Source organism: Panthera tigris, chromosome C2 (assembly GCF_018350195.1).
Source record: "Panthera tigris isolate Pti1 chromosome C2, P.tigris_Pti1_mat1.1, whole genome shotgun sequence".
Lineage (NCBI taxonomy): Eukaryota > Metazoa > Chordata > Mammalia > Carnivora > Felidae > Panthera > Panthera tigris.
This window is the reverse complement of record NC_056668.1, coordinates 60,531,061-60,546,465: the sequence shown is the minus strand read 5'-3', so window position 1 is coordinate 60,546,465 and position 15,405 is coordinate 60,531,061. Positions and strand designations below refer to the sequence as shown.

Sequence of the window (15,405 nt, the reverse complement as noted above, 5' to 3'; positions counted from 1 at the left end):
AGTTGGTGGGGGATAAAAGAAAAGCATTTTAATGCTGCACTCAAAGGTTGTGAAATACTAGGAGAAAAGTCAATCTTTTTTTTTTTTAATTTTAGATGAAAATGTACGTTTTGGTAATGAAATCCAGAAGGTTATGATGTCTTCCTAAGTTTTGCAGTTTAATGTATTGCAAGGTCTTTCCTTAGAGTCTCAAAACACTTCAATAACATTCATCTCCTTGAGTCATTGTTGGAATGCTGGATGCAGGGTACACTGCATCGTGGTTTTCAGAGTGCCACCATGTCTAGTCCAACAGAGTGCACTAAAGGTGATTGTGGCATGTCTAGTGCCACCATGTCTGTCCAACAGAGTGCACTAAAGGTGATTCGGTTTCTTCCATTTTTACTTTGGTTCATTGCACCCTTTCACTATTGGCTATAGTTCTCGTGTGTTGACTATAGATAGTCCGGAAGTTGTTGAAATATCTCTACCTATGGTCTGAATTTCTGCTACGTCCATTTTTTTTGGTGGGAGGAGACAGATGATGCATGAACAGAGCAAGATCATCTCACAGTCAGAGTATCTGATGAATGGAAAGGGAGCCTGGACAGACAGCTTATGCATGTTGCCCACTGAGCACAGTGCTTGGCTAGTATGAGTGATAAATGATGCTTATCATGTTTTTGTCATAACTACAACAGTTCAAACTCATAGACAGGAAGGTCTCCAAAAGTAGGGTCTGTTTCTTATTCATTTTTGTAATCTCCAGTGCTTGGCATAATAATAGTAATCAAGAAATAGCTACTGTTGTTAATACAATTACAAAATTTATTAATAGTCAGAACTTCAGGATTCATTCTTTCAGAGGGCATTTATTGTGGAGAGGGGTTGAAGAAAGTTTTTGACAGGAAGGCAATTTTAAAGGAATTTGTCAAAGGCAAACGAGCTGTTCCTCATATTGCATCAGGTATCAGTCTCTCAGTCTTTCTCCTCATTGATTTTACACTTCTCTCTCATCACCAGGATGAGGAGGGCGTTCATACTATATCGTTTTTCTGTGAAATGGTTTCCAGAAGTTTTCCATTTAGGTTGTGTCTCACATTCCATACACTGGAGTTGTCTCCAAAGATAAATCTACCTGACTCCAGGATGGACTCTTCACCCGTTGGTCTAAGTTGTGATTAGAAACTTCAACTCTCAGTGCATAAAAAGCCAGGACCAGTTTCTCAGCACTAATAAGACCACAACATTCTTTAGAACTCAGAACCTGTTGACCCCTTTTAAATTTAGCTTCCTGAGTGTGTTTGTTTCTTTGTTTGTTTTGGTGTTTTCTTTGCATAAAGTTCTTTGCCCTCCCCCACCGATTTTAATTTATTTCCAAAAGGGGGTCCCTTCATTTTTATTAAATCAGCTGCTGGTGATGCAAATTAAGGCTTTCATAAAACGTGGCCTCTGAGGCAAAACTAAAATGATAAAATTTAGGCTTAATGAATTGTACTGTTACCATGTTGAATAACGTTTAAGGACATCAAAGAACTTTGTAAACACATTTCACGTTTTTTTAAGATTAATAATTGAGGTGAAAGGGATTTTAAGGTAGAGCTTCATCAAACATTACAGGTAGAAAGTCTGGAAGTAGAAGTCCAATAACCTCATTTTGAAATAAATAAACTGAGGCCTAGGGTAGGGCATGTAAATTACCCAAACCATAATGACCAGCAGTGCAGATCACCCTTTAGACATCTAGGCCTGAGAGTCAACCCAAATTTAGACTCTGGGGTTTTGATCTTTCCTCTGTACTCAGGGCCTGAACAGTGTTTCTAGGGAACAAATTGCCTTAGGCTCATTTTATGAGACCCATTGAACTGTTAGTCCCCTCCACTGACTAGCCCAAAATTAATATATAAGGGTATTCTGAAAACATTCATTGTTAACAAAAGTTTTTTTTTCATTTTTTTTATACATTTTGATATCATGCCTCCGGTTGTACAATGAGTCACATGGAAGCAAATTTATTTGGTTGACTTAATATTCTTTATGATGATTTACTAAGTGGACAGAAGACCATTGGAAACTTCAGTAGTTTAATTGTGCTTATAGGCATGATAAAACCAGTAATCTGAACAGAGCCATTGTGACATGGAATTCAGACTTCCCAAGTGAGTGCATCACACATGGTGTCAGAATGTCACTGTTGCCAGGGGTCATTTCTGTCAGAGAAAAGTTTTTCAGGGTCTGAAAAAAAATGAAATAAACTTTAATAATTTAAAATGAATTACTTGCCTTAGTAATTTATTTCAGGTTGCCTTTATTGGATTCTGTCATTTAGCAATCCAAAGAGACCAGTGTAGGAACTTTTCTATTATTTTACCCACAGCTAAGTCCTGGATATATCTTACTTTCTTCCTCAGATTTATTTTATACCTTCCAAACCTTTCCATCCCCACTGTGAAGAAGCTCAAGTTTCTATATACAAATATCGGTGGCTTATGTCTTTGTGCCCCAAATGAGGAGATGGTGTTCTGCCTTAAAAAATTCAATGGAAGCTTTGGCATAGAGAGAAGGAAGAATTGAAGCATTCATGAGGATGCCAAGGAAGGGCCTTGCATATAAGTGTCCAACAAGGTTCTCTCCTCAGACCGGTTCTCTCTTTTCTCTATAATAATAAATTAAAATTTATTCTGTGCCCCTTATGAACAAATCGTCTTACTGAGGTAAATAACATATAGTTCCTATCATCAAGGAGTTCATAATCTGTTTGGACAATAGATATGTCTTTCTTCTTCTTTTTTTTTTTTTTAATTTTTTTTAACGTTTATTTATTTTTGAGACCGAGAGAGACAGAGCATGAACGGGGGAGGGTCAGAGAGAGAGGGAGACACAGAATCTGAAACAGGCTCCAGGCTCTGAGCTGTCAGCACAGAGCCCGACACGGGGCTCGAACTCACGGACCACGAGATCATGACCTGAGCCGAAGTCAGACGCTTAACCGACCAAGCCACCCAGGCGCCCCTAGATATGTCTTTCTTAAAGACAGAATGTTATGTGGGTGCAGTGGAGTAAGTAAATAGTTATCATTTCTTCTGGACTATCAAGAAATTACAGGATATTAACAAGTAGCACAAGTAGAGGAAGTAACAAAAATACAAGTTGAGGGAACAGTGAATAGTAATGGTGAGATCTGAATATAGGATACTGGTTGGAACCAGTGTTTTCCAAAGCATGGGTTGCAACTCATTCATATGTCATGGAATCAATTGAAAGATCACAGTCAATATGCTTTTAATGAAATAGTATCACAGGGAAAAATTGATAAAAAGTATATTACAAATTTTTAAGATAATGGATTGCAAAATAAATATATTTCTTACTGGGAATCATGCCACCAAAATATGAAAGCATATCTTAAAAAGATAGGTCCTTTTAGATACTTAAATCCTATAATCCTAACTAAAGGATAATATTATTTCCCCCCCTCTGTGTATTTGAGAAAGTGGAGGGATTAAACAATTTGTCCCAGGTCATACAGCAGGTAATATAAAGGATAGAATGTGAATATATCTGTCAAACCCCACATTCATACTCTTCCCATAATTTGACACTTTCCAGGGTTGCATGACTTCAGTCATTTCACTACTGATAACTCACACATTTATATCTCTAGTCCTGATATTTCTCCCAAATTCCAGTCCTATATTTCCAATGTCCTTATGTAAACCTCAGAGTCAGTATATCAAAATTGAATTTATCCTTCTATTTAAAAATCATCCTCTTTTTGACTATGCTAATTTTTTTCATCTCAACTACCCAGGTCATCTTGACTCAAAATATATCATTCTTACTTTCCACCATCCTCCAGGTGTCCAATAAGTGGCCAACTCTTGTTAATTCTCCTTCCTTGGTACCTCTGCCTTAGGCTTTCATCTTCTCTTGCCTGCAATGATCTATCTTCTAATTAAGAGAGATGGGGGAAGGGAGACCAGCTCATCCTAAACACTGCCACCTCATTAGGTTTCCTGAAGCAGGAGTTCTAAGATTATGTCACCTCTGTTCATACAAAACTTTAGTAATTCTAGATTAATTACCAAACAATTTCTAACCAGTATTCATGACCATCTAAAATCTAATTCTAACCTCATTTCTGACTTAATCTTGTGGTTTAATATACCACACACTCGAGCCAAATTTCCTCACTATCCCCTCCCCCCTCCTTTATTAATATTGTTCTTGCCATCTGGAATGGGCATTATTCTGTTTTTCCATGTGCAAATCTAACCCATCCTTCCGGGTCTATTTTAAATACTGTTAATTCCATGAAACCTTCCCTCCTTGATGTAGCCAGAAATAATCCACTCTCCCCTGCTTACCAAACTCACTTAACACTGTAGTGGCTCTGCTGACAATTTGGTTTTGGATTTCTAGCATTCAAAATTGTGAAAGAATATATTTCTGTTAAGGCAACAGGTTTTTGGTAATTTTTCACAATAACCTAAGAAACTAATGTAGCATTTACCTACACTTTTTTTTGAGACACGAATTACTTTCTATATTTTTTAACAACACTTATGTGTATGCTTTATCCTTTTACTAGAAAACAAATTCTTTGGGAATAGAGTCCATATTTAATTAACATTTCTAAACTCTATACAATCTACCACAATAGAATCACTAATTCATTATCCAACCATGCTTAATCCTGGGAATATAGAAGTGATCCCTTAGGCTCTCATGGAATTTATAGTCTCCTAAAGGAATCAGACATTAAATAAGTAAACAAATAATTACAAAATTACAAGTTTTAGTTCATGAAAAGAGGAAATAAGTATGTAAGATTATAATGCATGGAGAAAATCTGCTATACTATCCATTGAGTGCTTAGGTAAGAATTCTCATAGAAAGTGTCATTTAAGTTGATAGTTGAAGCACAGGAAGAATCAGGCAGGTGAAGAATTTGGAGTGGGGGTAGAAACGTGGAAGGAAGAGAAAGCTCCAGACAGAAACAGCATGGACAATGCCTTCAGGCAAAGACAAACTTTGTGTATTCAAGGAAATAAAGGAATTCCAGAGTGGCTAGAGGAAAGTAGACAAAGGAGGAGAGTAATTGGAAGTGAAGTCAGAGGAGTAGCTAGGGTGAGGAATTTGGACTTTATTTTGAATACGCTGGAAAAACACATTAATAGATGTACATATAAAATAAATAAGTAAATATAATATATAATGTATATTCTAATTGAATAGACTAAGATGAAAATAATTCAAAAGTAAATACTATGCACAAGCTCATAGAATCTATACATTTATTTCGAATCTTAACTGAAGGTTCACTTCTGAGTTTGAGGAGGGTTTGGATTTCTGAAACTAAGGTCTAATAGTTCACAACATATTTCCCATCTACATAACCAAAGTTGATTTCTGACAACCTTCTAAGATAAGGTCAAGTTAATTTTATTTCTTTTCTAGTTAATAATTGTTAAGATTCTGTTGTTGGTTAATGAATCTCTTATTTTTGTTTATTTTTAAGTGCTTATTGCGTAATGTCAGAATGAGTACCAAAAATGTGTTTTACTCCTAGGATGTATTTTTATCTGTTAAACCTTAATCTTATTTTTAATTTTGGTATATTTTATTATGTGCAATGACCAGGGGCCTGGAGGCATAGAAAGGCTTGAAATGTATCATCATTATCCTCATTATTGCTACCTATAATATTACTGAATTCTGGATTAAACACAATCGACATTATTTTATTTTATTTTATTTTATTTTATTTTATTTTATTTTATTTTAATGTTTATTTATTTTTGAGAGAGAGAGAGAAAGAGACAGAGAATGAGTGGGGGAGGTGCAGAGAGAGAGGGAGACACAGAATCTGAAGCAGACTCTAGGCTCTGAGCTGTCAGCTGTCAGCACAGAGTCGAACACGCAGCTCGAACCTGCAAACCGCGAGATCATGACCTTAGCTAAAGTCAGACACTTAACCTACTGAGCCATGCACGTGCCCCCGAATCCAGATTATATTAAAGTGTGATGCATTAATATCATGGAATACCACTAAGTCAAGATGGAGTTATTGGTTTGCTTGAAAACTAATATAGATAGAAATTATCCCCTTTTGAAGAAAAAAGGAAGGGAAGAAAGAAAAGAAAAGAAAAGAAAAGAAAAGAAAAGAAAAGAAAAGAAAAGAAAAGAGAAAAAGAAAAGAAAGAAAGGAAAGAAGGAAGAAAGGAAAAGAAGGGAGGGAGAAAATAAATACAGTAGAGGGAATGTGAAAATTAAACCATAGAGAAGTAGGTTAAGCTCTAAAGATATGAGGATTTATCTGCTATAACTCAATAAAAAGACACTATAATCATAAAATATTATAGCAACAGGGAACCTTAGGAATTATTTGTTCCAGCCTCCTCATTTAGAGATGAACAAAATTCAGGCCTAGAAGTCCTATCTAAGACATACAGTTAAATAGTTAATGGCAAGGCTGGAACTGTAACCCTAATTCTTAGGAGCTAGATTAACACAGCTAAACCAGCTAATCAGTGATCAGCACCCCTACAATCACCCTTTCAAGGTCTTGGGTGGAAAAAGGAATATTAAGTACAGGAGATGAGTCTATAGACAAGCTTAAATTAATAAAAATCTGAACAATATGTATTACTCACAATCTGTTTACTTAATGTACCAGATGCTTTATAAAAGTTGTCTTTAATCCTTGCTACCACACTCAGCAACCACCCTGCAAAGTAGGAATCATTTCCATTTTATAATGAGAATACTGAGCTCCAGAAACATTAAGTAACATCCAAGATTGCAAAGCCAGTAAGTGAGTTTGTATTGATGCCAGGCCTAACTGATTCAAACTCTGTACTATCTCCTGCTTGGTGTATTTATCTATTGCATTTTGTTATCGCCTTAGCTCATGTGGTCACATAGGTCATTAGTTCTCTAATAGTTCAAACCTTGAAAAGAGTTAGGAAGGAAAGAAAGTTACATTTAGCAGGTGCCCTCTCTGCTTAAATCTTTTCACATTTAATTCCCTCAAGTACCTCAAGATCAATGTTATAATCCTTAGTTTAAAATTTAGGAAACCTAGTTTCAGTGAGATGAAATTGCCCACATATCTTAGTAAAAACCTCACTAGAATTCAAACACAGATCTGTCTGATCCCAGGTATTCTTTCCATTGTTCCACCAACCTTCAAGTCTGTTTTTCTGGATGCTGTTTAGTCTTCTGTGGTCTTCACACCTCAGCTCTTTATCTGACAAAGTAGAATTGTAATGAATGCTCTCATAAACTTCCCAAGAAGGAAGAGAGTGTGTCAGAAGGGTGCTTTTATAATTAAGTTGTATCACCTTGTCTAGAAATAAAAGCAATACCCTGCATATGTTTCCTTCTTTGAGAAATGAGGAGCTGGGAAGATAGGTCAAATCTATGACATTAGTCTTTCATCCCCACATTATCTCGACTCACTGTGCGTCTGTGTGCAAGATCCCAATCACATCATAGACAATGATACTGCTAAGCTATACCATACTTGAACACACCTTTGAAAAGAAAAAGAAGTAAATTATTGTGTTTATGAGGCCAATAAGAAGGAAGAAGTTTTACATTTTCCTTCTCAAGATTAACTTATTTGAAGCCTTATAAGCCTGATCAGAGATATAGGTCAATGAAAGAATTCATTGTTACTGCTTCTAAAAAAAGCACAAAACTGAAAATCCAAACATACTTATGAATTGTTAGATTGTTTTCTAATGACCACTGGGAACTACATTAGAAGTGAACTTCTTGGTAAAAGTAGGAGAGACAGAGACAGAAAGAGGGAGGGAAAAAAGGGAAAGAAGAGGAAGAGATTTGAAACACTAGCTAATGGTAGCTCCCACTCAGACATGATACTGAATTTCCTTCTATGTGTCAACTTTAGCAGTGCTTCTCATTTCCGAGAAGGTCATTTTCCATTATCAACATACTTGAACAATTATTTGAAAACCCGTTGTCACTGTAGAATGGCAGCAATACACATAAGTTCATGGTAATTAAAAGTGATGCCTTCTTGTTAGGGTTCTACAGCTGTTACTTTGTCCTCTCTGTTTCTTGAGTTTGACTTCCAAGTCTTTCTGTGTGAAAGGGTCCCTTCACGTCTTCAAAATAACTCTGAAAACCATCTTTTCTACTTTGCAGAAGGGACTTTGTTCTTTGGTTCATCCTTGCACTTTGCAATATGTTGCTAGTAGCCCTAAATCAAAGTACATTAATATATCTTTTGAACTGCTGAGTCTTGTCAGGAGAAAGAAGAAGTGTTTTCAACAATCTTATAGTATTTTGTTAAAAATCCAATTCTGGGGGCGCCTGTGTGACTCAGTTGAGTGTCTGATTTCGGCTCACGTTATGATCTCACAGTTCATGAGTGAATTCAAGCCCCACATTGGCTCACTGCTGTCAGTGCCCAAGCTGTCCATGCAGAGCCTGCTTGGGATCCTCTGTCCCCCTCTCTCTTTGCTCCTCCCTACTTCTCTCTCTCTCTCTCTCTCTCTCTCTCAAAAATAAATAAACATTAAAAAAAATCCAATTCTGGTTTAATGTTTTGTTCTCAAAAGAATTTTGAATGAAGAAAAGCTTTTGTAACAGGGAGGAAGCTTATCTAATCTCTTCGAGACTGGTGACAAGCAATTGGGAGACTTGTGACTCTTTGAAACAGTTAATTGTCAGGGAATTAGGCACAAGTTTCTCTAGAACAATAAAGAGTTTTACACATCAGGTGCAGTACATTGGCTCTAAATGCACCCCATCATGTATCCCAAATGACAATGTGAAAGCACCATTCTTTGTCATCTGGAAAAGGGAAGAGGCCGTGCTAAACTGACATTCTTTCAGGAGGTCATGAAAATTGAATGTAGAATGAACTCAGTGTTCTGGGTAGTATCAGATTCTCTGACTTATAAACCTCCTATGATAAAATGTCCTCAAAGATATAGTAAAAGAAGTTTGCTCATGTTGACAGTTACTGAGTATTCAAAGATTAAGATTTTTGACATTTACTTGTTTGCAATTTTGCACTAAACTTGACCATATGAAATTTGCTACAATTTTACTGAACTGTTCTTTGCTTAACTTACTTGAATATTGTAGGACTTTATTAAATAGTCAATAATCAATATATGTCTAACATTGTTGCCATTGCCACTGTTATTACTATCAGAGTTCTGTTCTCTGGACTAGGGCTGGTAGGAACAGCTGTGAATTTGGGTTACACATTTAGGGCTTTATCTGTCTTATCTTCTTGCAGCATTGGTTAGTGGGAGGGGCCCACTAGACTGGCTGCTCCATAAGTTAACAGACTCATCTCACCTAGAAAACTTGTCAGTGAAGCTTTATTAATAAGCCCTTTAAGTAGACAGAGAAATAGTTTGCATGAAAAACCCTTGTTTTTTAATAAGTACTGACTCTCTCATGCTTCATGAGACTTTCTGTTTGATTACATCATAATATCCACATTATCATTTCAGTTACCACGAGGGAGGCAGCAAATGTAATGGAAAGGAAAGAGCATGAGGCTGATTATCTGGAGACTTGATTCAGTCATTGTCAAATAGTTTTGTCTTAAGATCATTTTCCTTATCTGTAGGGCACACTTTTCTCAAACTTGCAGACATTATACAAACAAGTCAAATATACATATGAAGTATTTAGAGTTCTATGGAATAAAGATAGCTCATAAATATCATGTATTACTATTACAGTAAAAGTATTAGTAGAATTATAAATCACTTTGAGGTCTCGGGAGTAAGGTGCTTTATCTGAGTTCTTACTGTTTAGAAAATTAGTTTGTTTTTTGAGTTGCCATATAGGGAGCTACTCTGTAGCTCCTAAGCACTGTTCCTACATTTGAAGCAATGACTAACAATGAATTGCCAGTAATATGTTACTCCTTTTAAAGATTTATTTTAAAAGCATTCTCTACTATAAATTCTCTGAGCAGTTCCTCTTAAATTAAAAAAAAAATTAACTGTTTTATCTCATATTAGACAGTGAATTTCTTGAGGTAAAGAACCATGAGTAATTTACTAGTTTTCTCAGTATGTAAAACTGGTACCAAATAGGTGTTCAGTGTTGAGTATCCTGTGTAAAAATTTAGTAAAATTTAATAAAATTTGTTTTTAAAAAGGATATTAAATTTATTAATTTGACCATATATATACCATATATGGACAGATGTTATTGAAGATTATAGAGCCATTAGAAAAAGAATGAATTTGGGATGCCTGGGTGGCTCAGTTGGTTAAGCGTTTGACTATGGCTTAGGTCAAGACCTCACGGTTTGTGGATTCGAGCCCCATGTCGGGCTCTATGCTGACAGCTCAGAGCCTAGAGCCTGCTTAGGATTCTGTGTTTACTTCTCTCTCTGCCCCTCCCCCGCACCCCCCTCCCCACTATCTGTGCTCTGTCTCTCGAAAATAAATATATAGATGTATATGCATATATATTATATAAAATATATATTTTATATAATATATACAATAAATATATAAATATAAGATATAAGATATAGATATATAGACATAGATATAGATATAGATATAGATATAGATATAGATATAGATATAGATATAGATATAGATATAGATATAGATAAAGAGTGAATTCTATCTATTGCTATTGACCTGGGAGGATGACCATATTTATTAGATGAAAAGAGCAAATTTTCAGGGTAATGAACATTTATGAATAAATGTTGTGCATTTTCTATGACCATATTCTTCACAATGGTCATCTTACATGGTTGAGAATCACAAAGGACTGATGGAAGATTAGTAATTTTTTCTTTAACCATTTTTTATTGTTTCATTAGTTATAATGAATTTTATGAAAGTATGTCTGAAAATGAATATGTAAAATTATTTTTTAAATTACTTCCTTTTGTTCCTTGGAAAAGCAGCCCGAGAAAAATAATCACCATACAGAACTTTCAACTTCATTGTAGTGCCTCAACCTCCATAAGACAGAGTAAAGTACATACTCTAAATAGAGTGTTTCATTTACTCAACAAATATTTCCTGAGCTTCATGATGGTACTGGTTCTTGTTAATAAGTATGATGTGTGTGTGTGTGTGTGTGTGTGTGTGTGTGTGTGTAAAGCTGAACTCTTTCATGATGCAGGTTCATACATGAATCATATACAAAGAATTAATAATTGAACAAGCAAAAGTTGTTCAAAGTAATCTGAGTCTAAAGACTCAGAGTGTGATTGGAAAAACAAATAATGTTATTGGAAGATTTTAATAGACAAATAATGCTCATATTAGGTAGAAAAAAAGCAAGACACAAAACATATAAAATATTAGGGCTTATTTCTGAGAGGTTATTTCTAAACATTTTTGGGGTTGTTTTGGTTTTTTGGGCATCTCTTATCCACAATACATCTCCCACAATAGCTGCCCCAATGTTCCTGTTGCCTTTGCCTCACAATCCTTTTCAAGGGCTCTCACTAACCCTCCTCAGGCCCAGGTCAATTAACTTTTCTGCTCACTTCTCAACTCCTTGCTGGGTCTGTCTTTTTCTTCCCTTTCTGATGGAAATCTCACTAGACTTTCAGGCTTCTTTAACTCACTGAGGGGGACAAAAAAAAAGAAGAAGAAGGAAAAGAAAAACACCTCTGCAAGATAAGGTTTCAGGACTATATTCCCAACAGAAAATTCACAGGAGTTTTAAGTATTCAGAGGGTCAGATCCAGAAACCTTAGGTTAAAGACAGGCACCAAAGGCCCCCTTGAGCCTCTGAATTGGGCAGAATATCTGAATTGGAACCAGGCAAGAGAGGACTGTGCAGTCTGAGGTACTATATTTCACAGAGTCAGTATGTTCTACATCCCATCAGAGTAGTCCTGACAATGACTGATGTTTAAGGATACAGGACAGAGGCACCATGAGCTAAATTTAAAACACAGGGAAGTTGTAATATGATAACCACAACTAATGATAAACAGGCATACTTTACTTCATGCTATAGCCAATTACGATAAAGGCTTTACGAAAAAGGAAGGAGAGAGGAAGAGAATTGGAGAAAGAAGGAAAGAGGAATGAAGGGAGGGAAAAAGAGACAGAGAGAATCCTTCCTCCCAAATAAAAATGAGAGAGGGTGGATGAATGGAAGAAGGTGATTGGTTAGGAGATTCGGAAGCATGAACAAATGAAATGTATTTTGACACTCCAGCTGTTTATATCTGCACAAATCTTCCCTGGTCCCTCATGGGTCCTACCCTGGGTGGGCTGGGTCGTCTTGGCACTTCCAGCCAGCCAGCTGTCTTCTCCTTCCATTTTGAGAGTGCTGACTCAGAGTAAACCACTTACAGGTGTGAGGAAATCTCTAGAATATGCTTGCAATTATGTTTGTTGCTCTTAACTCCAGGGAGCTGAAGAAATCAATAAGCAGCTGATCATGGAAAGCTCCTCCCTATGCCTTCAGTTGAGAGGATTTACACAAGAATGTGAATTCTTGTCTATTATGTGACTCCTACCAGTGCCCCAATAGGCTGGTGAGAACAGTGACTGTAGCTAGAAAGATGTGTGTGTATGTGATTAAGGTGTGTAATAGAGGTGTGATTGGAAAAACAAGTAATGTTTATGAGGAGATTTTAATGAGACAAATAATGCTCATATTAGGTAGAAAAAAAGCAAGACACAAAACATATAAAATATTAGGGCTTATTTCTGAGAGGTCATTATTCACTTCTTTTCCATTTTTTTTTTTTCATTTTCTAAAATGTCCAGAGAGAAGGAGGGGGGGGGTGGGGAGAGAGAGAGGGAATAAAAGGAAAAGTGTTATTGGGATATTCTTCCTTATTTGCCATTTTGTTTCTTTGCTTTTGATCAGTGTTAATTTTAATATTGTTATCCTTTATAGTAAAGAGACTTCACCTCAAGTTTGAGTGACATGATAATGTTTCTGACAATTTTTTATAGACTGCTATTGTGGTACCATGTTCTGGTCATTTTTAATGTTCAAGCATCCCTTCAGTTCTGGTGGAGTGATTGGGGGAAGAAGGTTGTGACAGAGATGTTACATTTTCTAGCTCCTGGTGATGGGTTAGTACAGCGCAAATAGGACTCTTGTCACTTCATGTGTGAGAAGCCCAAAGAAGTAAGGTAGGTCAATGGATATATTCAAACTATGCTTTTGTGTATAAAGTAAATGTTTACTTAGATGAGAAATTATTTCATGTTACACCTATAAAGTTCAGTTAGTACAAACATTTAAATGGAACAAAAACTATATACAATCAAGAAAGTTGATATTTCCAAAACCCAAAAAATTTGTTCCTCTAAATATTTACCTATTTATCTTATTTTCAGCTTAGGACTTTCTCAGACCATTTTCATGGCTTACATTCTAGTTTAGGTTCTGGAGCTCTTTAGAATATAGATGTTAATTATTCTTATAATTGACAACTCTTCTATTCTTCTGTTTTAACTAAAAGACTATTTAATTTCTCCTTGTTTAAGTGATTCTTCTGCCACTTAGAATTCTGAATTTCTCTTCTTTTCATTTTGATGTACCAGGCCCCAATTGCTTTTTACAGTTGCTTTCACTTGATTACTCTTACACTCTTTAACTCAGGATTTCTTCCTTTAGCTCAGAGTTTCCTAATTCTGGCTACATATTAAAATCACCTAAAAAGTAAAAAAGAAAAAAAAGAATGGAAGGAAGGAAGAAAAGAAAGAAAGAAAGAAAGAAAGAAAGAAAGAAAGAAAGAAAGAAAGAAAGAAAGAGAAAAACTCCAAAAAAATAAAACAAACAAAAACAATGCACTGGCCCCACCCCAGGTATTGTTTTGTTTTGTTTTTGTTTTTTTGTTTGTTTGTTTTAAAAGAGCAAGAGAGAGCACGAACTGTGAGATCTTGACCTGAGCCGAAATCAAGAGTTGGTCACTTAACCAACTGACCCAGGCATCCCCCAGATATTCTGTTTTAATTTGTCGGAAGTGGAGTTTAGCTGCAAGTTATACCTTAAAGGAGCCAAACTCTTATTTCATCTCAGAATTTTCAATTCGTGTTTGGTTTAACCTGCTGCTTCACACTAGAAAACCATTTTTCTAGATAATGACTACCTTCCTAACCAGACAATAATAAAACTTTAACATGCATAATACAGCTCTATGCGTCTCACAGACATGTATGTCACACGCATTTTTAAGCTAATGACCAAACTTGAACAAATATTTGAGAAACATAAAATTGCTATTTCCATAGTTATCAGTTAGAAACTATGTATAGGTGACCAAATTTTAAAATTTCTCTTTAAACTTGACTATTGCAAATGAAATGTATTGCGTTGCTGAAGAGTATCAGAATATGCCTTGCGTCTCATTTATGTGGGGGTGGGGAGGGAATGGTGGCTGACAATAATGTCAAAGGGATGTGCATTTGATAGAAGGCGGAAACAACTCAAATGGCCATCAACAGGTGAATGGATTAACAAAACGTGGCATATGAACACAATGGAATATTATTTAGCTTTAAAAATGAATGAAATTGTGACACATGCTACAACATGGATGAACCTTGAAGACATTATATTCAGTGAAATAAGCCAGACATGAAAAGACAAATACTGTATGATTCTATTGATACAAGGTATCTAGAACAGTCAAATTCATAGAGAAAGAAAGTAGAATAGAGGTTACCAGGGGCTGAAAGGAGGGAAGAGTGGGAGTTATTGTTTAATGGTTACAGAGTTTCATTTTGAGAGATTAAGACATTCTGGGGAAGGATGGTGCTGATGTCTGCACAACTGTGTGTATGTACTTAATGCCAGTAAACTGTAGACCTAAAAATGGTTAAAATGGTAACTTTTATGTTACATATATTTTACCACTAAATAACATAAAAAGAATATAAATAAATAAATAAATAAATAAATAAATAAATAAAGGAACGTACATTTTAAAACTTAAGGTTTCTCACTGCAAATGGATTATAGTTACAGGGTGCAGAGGCGCAACTGAACTGAGTAGTCTATTCACAGATTCACGAGGGCTCTATGAAATATAATAACTTATTAGTTTAAGTAATAATCTTTACTTTGCTATTGAGGCCTGTCGTATTTACGATATTCAAGTGCTGGTATTATCCTTGATTCATAAGCAGTAATGACTGTCATAAACTATAGAGACCAAATCTTAAAGAGGGTTATTATTAAGTGCCGTAGCTGTACTAGAGTTCTCATTTTCATTAACTGATGGTAGAGGCAGAGCTGACAGCTACTTTTTCACCAACAATACTATCTCTTACCAAATTATTTTCTTGGTAGGAGAAGCCATGATTTTGTATGAGTCCGTATTTTTAGAAATATTCCATATTTTCCAATAATTCAGTATGTAAGCCAGTTGCTTTCTCTTTTTTCCTTCTGAAAATGCTGAACATTTTTACTAACTTT

General features: G+C 35.6%; 1 protein-coding gene across 4 annotated transcripts in view; it reads left to right on the top strand.

Annotated features, from left to right (window-relative positions):
- Positions 1-15,405, top strand: part of ZBTB20 (zinc finger and BTB domain containing 20) — a 761,798-nt gene that overhangs the window by 302,990 nt on the left and 443,403 nt on the right. The gene's annotated exons all lie outside the window — the stretch shown is intronic.